A 7,328-nucleotide genomic window follows, 5' to 3' on the forward strand; every position below is an offset into this window, starting at 1 on the left:
TCAATGTTTGTTATTCCCTTTTCACGTCTTCTACTTCATATGATAATGATGTGAGTGTGTGGCATGCTAGACTTGGTCATATTGGCCAACAACGTATGAATAGACTAGTCAAAGAGCGCTTGTTGGGCAACATTGAAAAAGTCGATTTGCCCATATGTGAGCATTACCTAGTAGGGAAAACAACAAGGAAACCATTTGGAAAAGGTAAAGAGCTGAATTTCCTCTGCATTTAATCCATTATGATGTCAGTGGTCCAATGAATGTGAGAGGAATGCATGGGGCTGTTTATTTCATCACTTTTATAGATGATTATACTCGATTCGGATATGTTTATTTGATTTCTCATAAATCTGAAGCATTAAGTTGCTTCAAAAGGTTTATGAACTTGGTAGAAAATCAATTAGACAAGAAAATAAAAGCATTGAGATCCGATCGAGGTCGAGAATATTTATCTGATGAGTTCAGAAAATTATGTGATGAAAAAGGAATAGAAAGACAGTTGTCTATTCCATATACTCCTCAACAAAATGGTGTTGCGGAGAGAAGAAACAGAACCATACTAGAAATGGTTAGGTCCATGATGGCGCATGCTAACTTACCTATCACTTTTTGGAGTGATGCGTTGTTAACTACTGCCTATATACTTAATCGGGTGCCTTCCAAATCAGTTACTTCCACTCCATATGAGTTATGGATAGGTAGAAAATCGGACTTAAGTTTTCTTAAGCCATGGGGTTGTGCTGTCTATATTCATGAGTCCTCTCACAAGTTTGGGAAATTGGGTCCCAAAGGAAAAAAGAGTATTTTCATAAGATACTCCAAACATTTGAAAGAATATGTGTTCATAGGTGAGCAGGAAAGTGGGAGTATAACTGAATTTGAATCACGGGATGTCACATTCTTAGAGGATGAATTTCCTAAGAATGGCGAAATAGGTGAAGATTACTCCCTATTTGAAACCTTGGATAAAGATAATGATATTAGTGGAGTTCGTCCAAGTGGGAGTAATATGAAAAATGATGAATTGAATTCAACTCATTCTCAATTACAATCACATGATGAGACGACATCATCATTATCTAATCCAAGTGGGAGCATAATGGGGAATGATGTGCAAAGTGTACAATCTCCCATACGGTGAACAAGTCGCCAAAGTATTCCTGTCGACGTTTTGATATTGAAGGGGAAACTTTTATGATTGCTCCGCAAGATGAGGATGAGCCAAGAAATATTAATTAGGCTTTGAATTGCCCTAGTAAGGAAAAATGGATTTATGCAATGGAAGAGGGAATGGAGTCAATGAAATCAAACCAAGTCTGGGAACTGGTTGATCTTCCAAAAGGATGCAAAACTATTGGGAACAAGTGGGTTCTCAAAATAAAGCGAAAGGCTAATAGCTCGATAGAAAGGCATAAGGCTCGCCTTGTGGCGAAGGGGTATAATCAACAGGAAGGAATTGATTATGAAGATACATTTTCTCATGTAGTGAGATTTACCTCGATTCGCATTATTCTGGCAATAGTGGCTAGTATAGATCTTGAGTTACATCAAATGGATGTAAAAACTGCTTTCCTCAATGGAGAATTAGAGGAAGAAATATATATGGAACAAACTGCCGGTTTCATAGTGAAAGGCCAAGAAGAAAAGGTATGTCGACTTTTAAGGTCGATATATGGTCGACGTTTGAGGTCGATATATGGCCTTAAGCAGTCGTCAAGACAATGGTATATACGTGGCATATGATTTTACAATGATTGATGAGGATCATTGTGTATATATCAAAAGATCCAAGGATCAATTTGTGATCATATCATTATATGTTGATGATATACTAATTACCGGAAGCAATATGGAGTTTGTTAATACTGTCAAGAGTTGGTTGTCTTCCAACTTTGAGATGAAGGATATGGGTAAGGCTGCATACATTCTTGGAGTTAAGATTTCAAGAGATCGTTCAAAGAGATTGTTATCTCTTTCGCAAGAAACATATATAAATAAGGTTCTTGAACGATTTCGTATGCAAGATTGTAAACCCATAGACACTCCTATTGCAAAAGGTGAAGGGTTTAGCCATAAACTGTGTCCAAGGACTCCACAAGAGAAGGAACAAATGAAACATGTTCCTTATGCTAGTGATGTTGGGAGCTTGATATACACTATGATGTGTACAAGACCTGACATATGTTTTGCAGTTGGAATGGTGAGTAGATACCAATCCAATCCAGGTCCAACACATTGGAAAGCCGTTAAGAGAATACTAAGGTATCTAAAGGGAACTGCTAATTATACGCTGAGTTATTAAGGAAAGGATCTGCGATTCTAAGGCTATTCTGATGTTTATTATGGAGGAGATTTAAAAGAAATGAAATCTACCTCTGGCTTTGTTTTCTTACCGAATAATAATGGCGCCATATGTTGGAGCAGTAAGAAACAAACGTGTATAGCCTTATCCGCGATGGAAACTGAGTTCGTGGCATTATCAGCAACAATGTAAGAAGATGTTTGGCTTAAGAGATTTTTGGATCATTTAGATGTTATTGAGAAAGCTGCAAATCCATTGTTGGTTAACTGTGATAGCCAAGCAGCAAAAGTGTACACCAAAGATCCAAAATATCATGGCAAGACCAAACATAAAGATACCAAGTATAATTTTGTCAAAGATATGGTTGCACGAGAGGATGTGAACTTACAGTACATATTACGCATAGAATAGTAGCAGATCCTATGACAAAGCCAATACCTAGAGATGTGTTTTGTGGCCATATGAAATCTCTAGGATTGCGTAGAGGCTGATGTACTGAATATTGTAATTTCCCTAAGTGTTCACATTTGATGAATTTGTGTTTTCATCATTAATGCCTATGAATCTCTGTTTGATCATTATGCATCTTAATGCTCAGTGCATTACTTTAAGTTGAGAAAGTATGTCAGACAGATATAAGATTAGCCCACTCACATGGATAATCGCCTCTATTTACTGTGTGATAAATAGAGATGAGACTGTTTTTAAGCTTATTATCTATGTGATAATCGAGAGCTCAAGCTTAAAAATATATTTGTCGCCTTAACTGAGTGTTAAGATGATGACATAATATTTACTATGTTCGAAAGTAAAATAACCCACATATTTTACTTTATCTGTCTATGATGCCAGATGTGAGTTCTGATGAATTTTGTGAATAAGTAGATACGTGAACTCAAGTTAGACATTGGGTATGTCTGAACTATCATCTGTACGGTATTGAAGGTATAGACATACGCTCCATGGGAAAGGAGTTAATACCGTAATACATAATGCATACTACGTATGCATGAGACGACCAATAAGAGTGGCAAAAGTTTGATCTCAACTTTTATGCCGTGTGAGGCTCTTGAGGAAAAAAGTTCCTCAATTTGAGTGCCCTCATGACTCTTACTTATTCTCAAGATTTTTATTTAGTGTTTGCTATCTTAGGATGTTGCCAATGGTCATGAGTTGATTCGATCTAATGGGACATTTCTAGAAAAGCAAGCTGAACTGAAATTGAGAGTTTGAAGGAAAGAGGAAGATCGAATTTGGAGAATCACATTGTAGTTTTGTATTCATTGGTTAACCAATTATGACTGTCTTTGGGATAATCATAATTGTGAATACAATATATATATATATATATATATATTATTGTTCAAAAGAGATCAAGAGAGATATAAATGTGATCGATCGATCTAGGGTACTGCATACTAAATCTACTCAGAGTGTGATGCCTATTATGAGCTGCTATATATTCATAATAGATGTATAGCAACGAGCTCTCAAAGTATGCTAGTCGCACGGATTATTCACCGGTATGAATGTTGAAGAGAGGTAAAGAGAATCATGTTCGGCCCACCATGTGCGAGTGGGAGATGATGGTTTTATTAATTATTGTGATGGGCCTAAGTTGGCCCGTCCGCCCATGTTGGGCCTAAAAGCCCGACCCACAGGATTGGAGCCCATGGATGGAGGGATACGATGAAGGGATACGTTTCTATTTTGGATGGGACGTATATAAGAGAGGAAAGAGAGGGAGAACGCACCTTTTGGCATTTTGTACGTATGTTCCTCTCCCTCTCTCCCTCCAAAAGAAAAACAAAAGCAAAAGGCGACGCTCTCTTCCCTTCAAGGCCAATCAACGTCATCGGATCGAACGGGATCGGTTTTCTCTTCCTCTTATCGGCATTGGTGTTTAATCTGTGGCTAACAAGGTACGCTCGATTCTGTGGTGTGCTTTAGGATCGGTGATACATGTGAATTTCCCGGGCTCGTCTTCCGCATTCATTTTAGATGTTCGATTTAGTGTGGAATCCGATTTTAGGAATCCGATAAATCCCAACACACAAATTCCAAGCGGCTGAGCATGGCCACAATGCGCAAGAAGTCTAGTTTGATTGCCAATCATAATTCTATCGAGAAGTAGCATATCTTTTTTGAGGAACTCAAGAAAAGAAAGCACATTTCCTTTCATGGTGGCTTCTCTAAGCTCGAGCTCCATATTTGGATCTCTATAAAAAGGAGTTTCGAAATACTCACTCCATTTGGAGACTTCAAATATAAACCGTCAAAACCCAAGTCAACCTTCACAGTAGACTTGACGAATACTGAAACATGATTGGTAGGTCTATCTCATCAGCAATTATTTGTCTCAGTTCCTGCAAATGTCTTAGAATGTCAAAAAAGGTTATGACTCCTGGACCCCCACCGCGGGTATGTGGGGATTCGCCCGTCGGCCATTTTCTGCCGAGTCTCGTCTCTATTTGGTCCTATAAAGGTCAAGTTCGTAGACGTAAGATGTCCCATCGGAGCCATGACATCCTTTAATGATAGACAACGGCCGCACTCTATTCATGTGAATTGTTGTAAACATGAATTACTTCTAAAGGACATGAATTTAATCAATTTATCAGAAACAATTTTTGCACTAATGCTCGATCAATTGGAATGAATCGTGACCTAGGAAATTTCACAGAAATTATTCTACTATATGGGTGTGTTAGGAAGGTAGAAACAAATGAGCAATAGTATCATTATTATATTAGAAGTCGGCCTTCTCAACATGGTAATCCCAAGTGATTTCAAGCTTGCAAATAGTTTAAGCTCAATGTGGAGGCATCAGCCTTGCTATACTTTCAAAATTCTGCCAAAGAGAGTTGATCTTCTTTTTCTTCCGTTAAAAATTTCAAAGATTGAAGGACCATAAGCTCCTGATTGATTTGATCAGTCGTGAAAGTCCTCTATGGTACTAGGCAGGGAAATGAATCACAGAGCATGTATACCCCTGCCGCCACAGGAATGGTTTTCTTATTTAAATGAAGAAGCCTAGGATGATTGTGTACTTAAACGCTTGGTTAGATGTTACTCACGACTCTATATGTAACGATCCGGTCCAATGAGGGCGGAGAGTGGCCGCAGGGTGAAAGGCTTCTAATAAGAAGCCGCTCTTGGCAAGCTTCTAAAATGGCAAAGGCCCAATGGGGCAAAAATAAACTAAATTGTGCACTAAATAGGAGCAAAGCGGTACTAGGATATATATGTAAAAATTGAATGGCAAGTTTTGATTTGAAACTTCAATGTTAAACTTGTTCAAGCTAGAGTATTACTAGGATGGGTGACATTTTGGAAATGTGAATGCCCGTACGAAAAGGAAAAAACCATGAGATTCGCTATGGCATGGGCTAAAGAGGATAATATGTCAAGGGAGTTAATCCAAGGATGTTACAATATGGTATCAGGGTGGGACTCTCTCTAATAGGTGTATGGTTCAGGGACAAACCCCACAGAAGTTGATGGGCCCGTAAGAACCCAGTCTTATGAGGATGGGGAGTGGTTGCCAGGCTGGAGGGCTCGGATAATGAGCAGCTCTTAATAGGCTTTCAGGATGACAGAGGGGATAAGGATGAATCAAAATATGCATTGAACAGAGGAAAAGTGATTTTGGGATGTGTGTGTGTGTGTGTGAATTTTGGTATGGGACGAGCCAAAATAGACAATACCTTGAGTAAATTAATTTATGGATATCACACTATAGACCTAGTCAAACTTGGCATCATAGCTAGGTTATAGATATCTGGAATCTACTTGCAACTATTTCTTAAGGGAATCAAGAAGAAACCTGCAATCTCTTTCTCAAATGTGTGTTTTGGCAAATCGAACTTTAATTTGTTTGTAAGTCCCTGCCGTAGATTGCCCTAAAGGAAGCTACCATTCTCCTTTTGATTGTTGCTTCCCTCTAAATGCTTCATTGCGACGATGTTCTTCCCTTCAACCACGACCAAACATTTTTCTCAGCTGCTACAATGGAACAATAGCCTTCCCCATAGAAATCTGAGAAACACTCCCTCATTCAAAAAACTTTTAGACATGATGGAAATATGAGAAAAGCAACTTCCTCTTTGAAAAGTTTCTTATAAAAGTTTTAGGCAAGATGGAAATCTGAGAAAAGCAACACTCTTTTAGAAACGCTTTTGGCCTGAAGTGGGCGATCGTGAGTTACTCATTACAGTAACATGATATTACCAAGAATCAATCATCTGCATTCTGCATCACCCTTATTCTTATCTGAAGTATGTGGCCTGATTCATCCAAAAGTCCAAGGGATGTGAGGTAAGCGAACGATTCTTCAAGTTCGTGTGAGGATACAACCTATATATAAATAGAGGCTATTCCTCCGTATGTTCAGTGGATTTATTCACAGATATGGCTTTTTCCCCCATGTATGTCTTTCTGCGTGTTTGTGTATATGTGTTAAAACTTTAGATTGGCCAATTTGAGCGGCAAGAACATTGAGCATAAGAATCTCCTAAATCAGAATTGAAAATTTTTGAAGAATTATGTAATGATATAAGACCCTTATTAGAAAAACATAGTGTCATAGTCCCCGAGGCCTTCTCACAATGTTAGACATGATTGGCTAAGATCAATGACCATAATCTTCTACTGTATTTTCGCCGAGCAATCAAAGATATACCAACATCATTCCTTTCTTTTTTTATTTCGAATATGGACATGTATGAACACATGATATGGACATGTATGAACGCGTGGCCTTGAAGTAGCATCACCACCAAATGGTCATAGATGTGTCCTCCAATTTCATAAACGCTGCATGTCTACTTCAAAAGCTTCTACTATAGTCTTATTCGGGCCTGCACATTACCTAATTCTTCAGGAGAATTATTCAACTTTATGGATTGTGTTAGGAAGATGCTTGAGTGCATTTAAGATTAGTCTTCCTACCAAAATAGTCACAAAATTTTGAGCATATGATTATGCTATATCATAATTGAAGTTTTTTAAAGAATTATGTATTGCT

The sequence above is a fragment of the Eucalyptus grandis genome, chromosome 3 (genome assembly GCF_016545825.1).
Source record: "Eucalyptus grandis isolate ANBG69807.140 chromosome 3, ASM1654582v1, whole genome shotgun sequence".
NCBI classification, from domain to species: domain Eukaryota; kingdom Viridiplantae; phylum Streptophyta; class Magnoliopsida; order Myrtales; family Myrtaceae; genus Eucalyptus; species Eucalyptus grandis.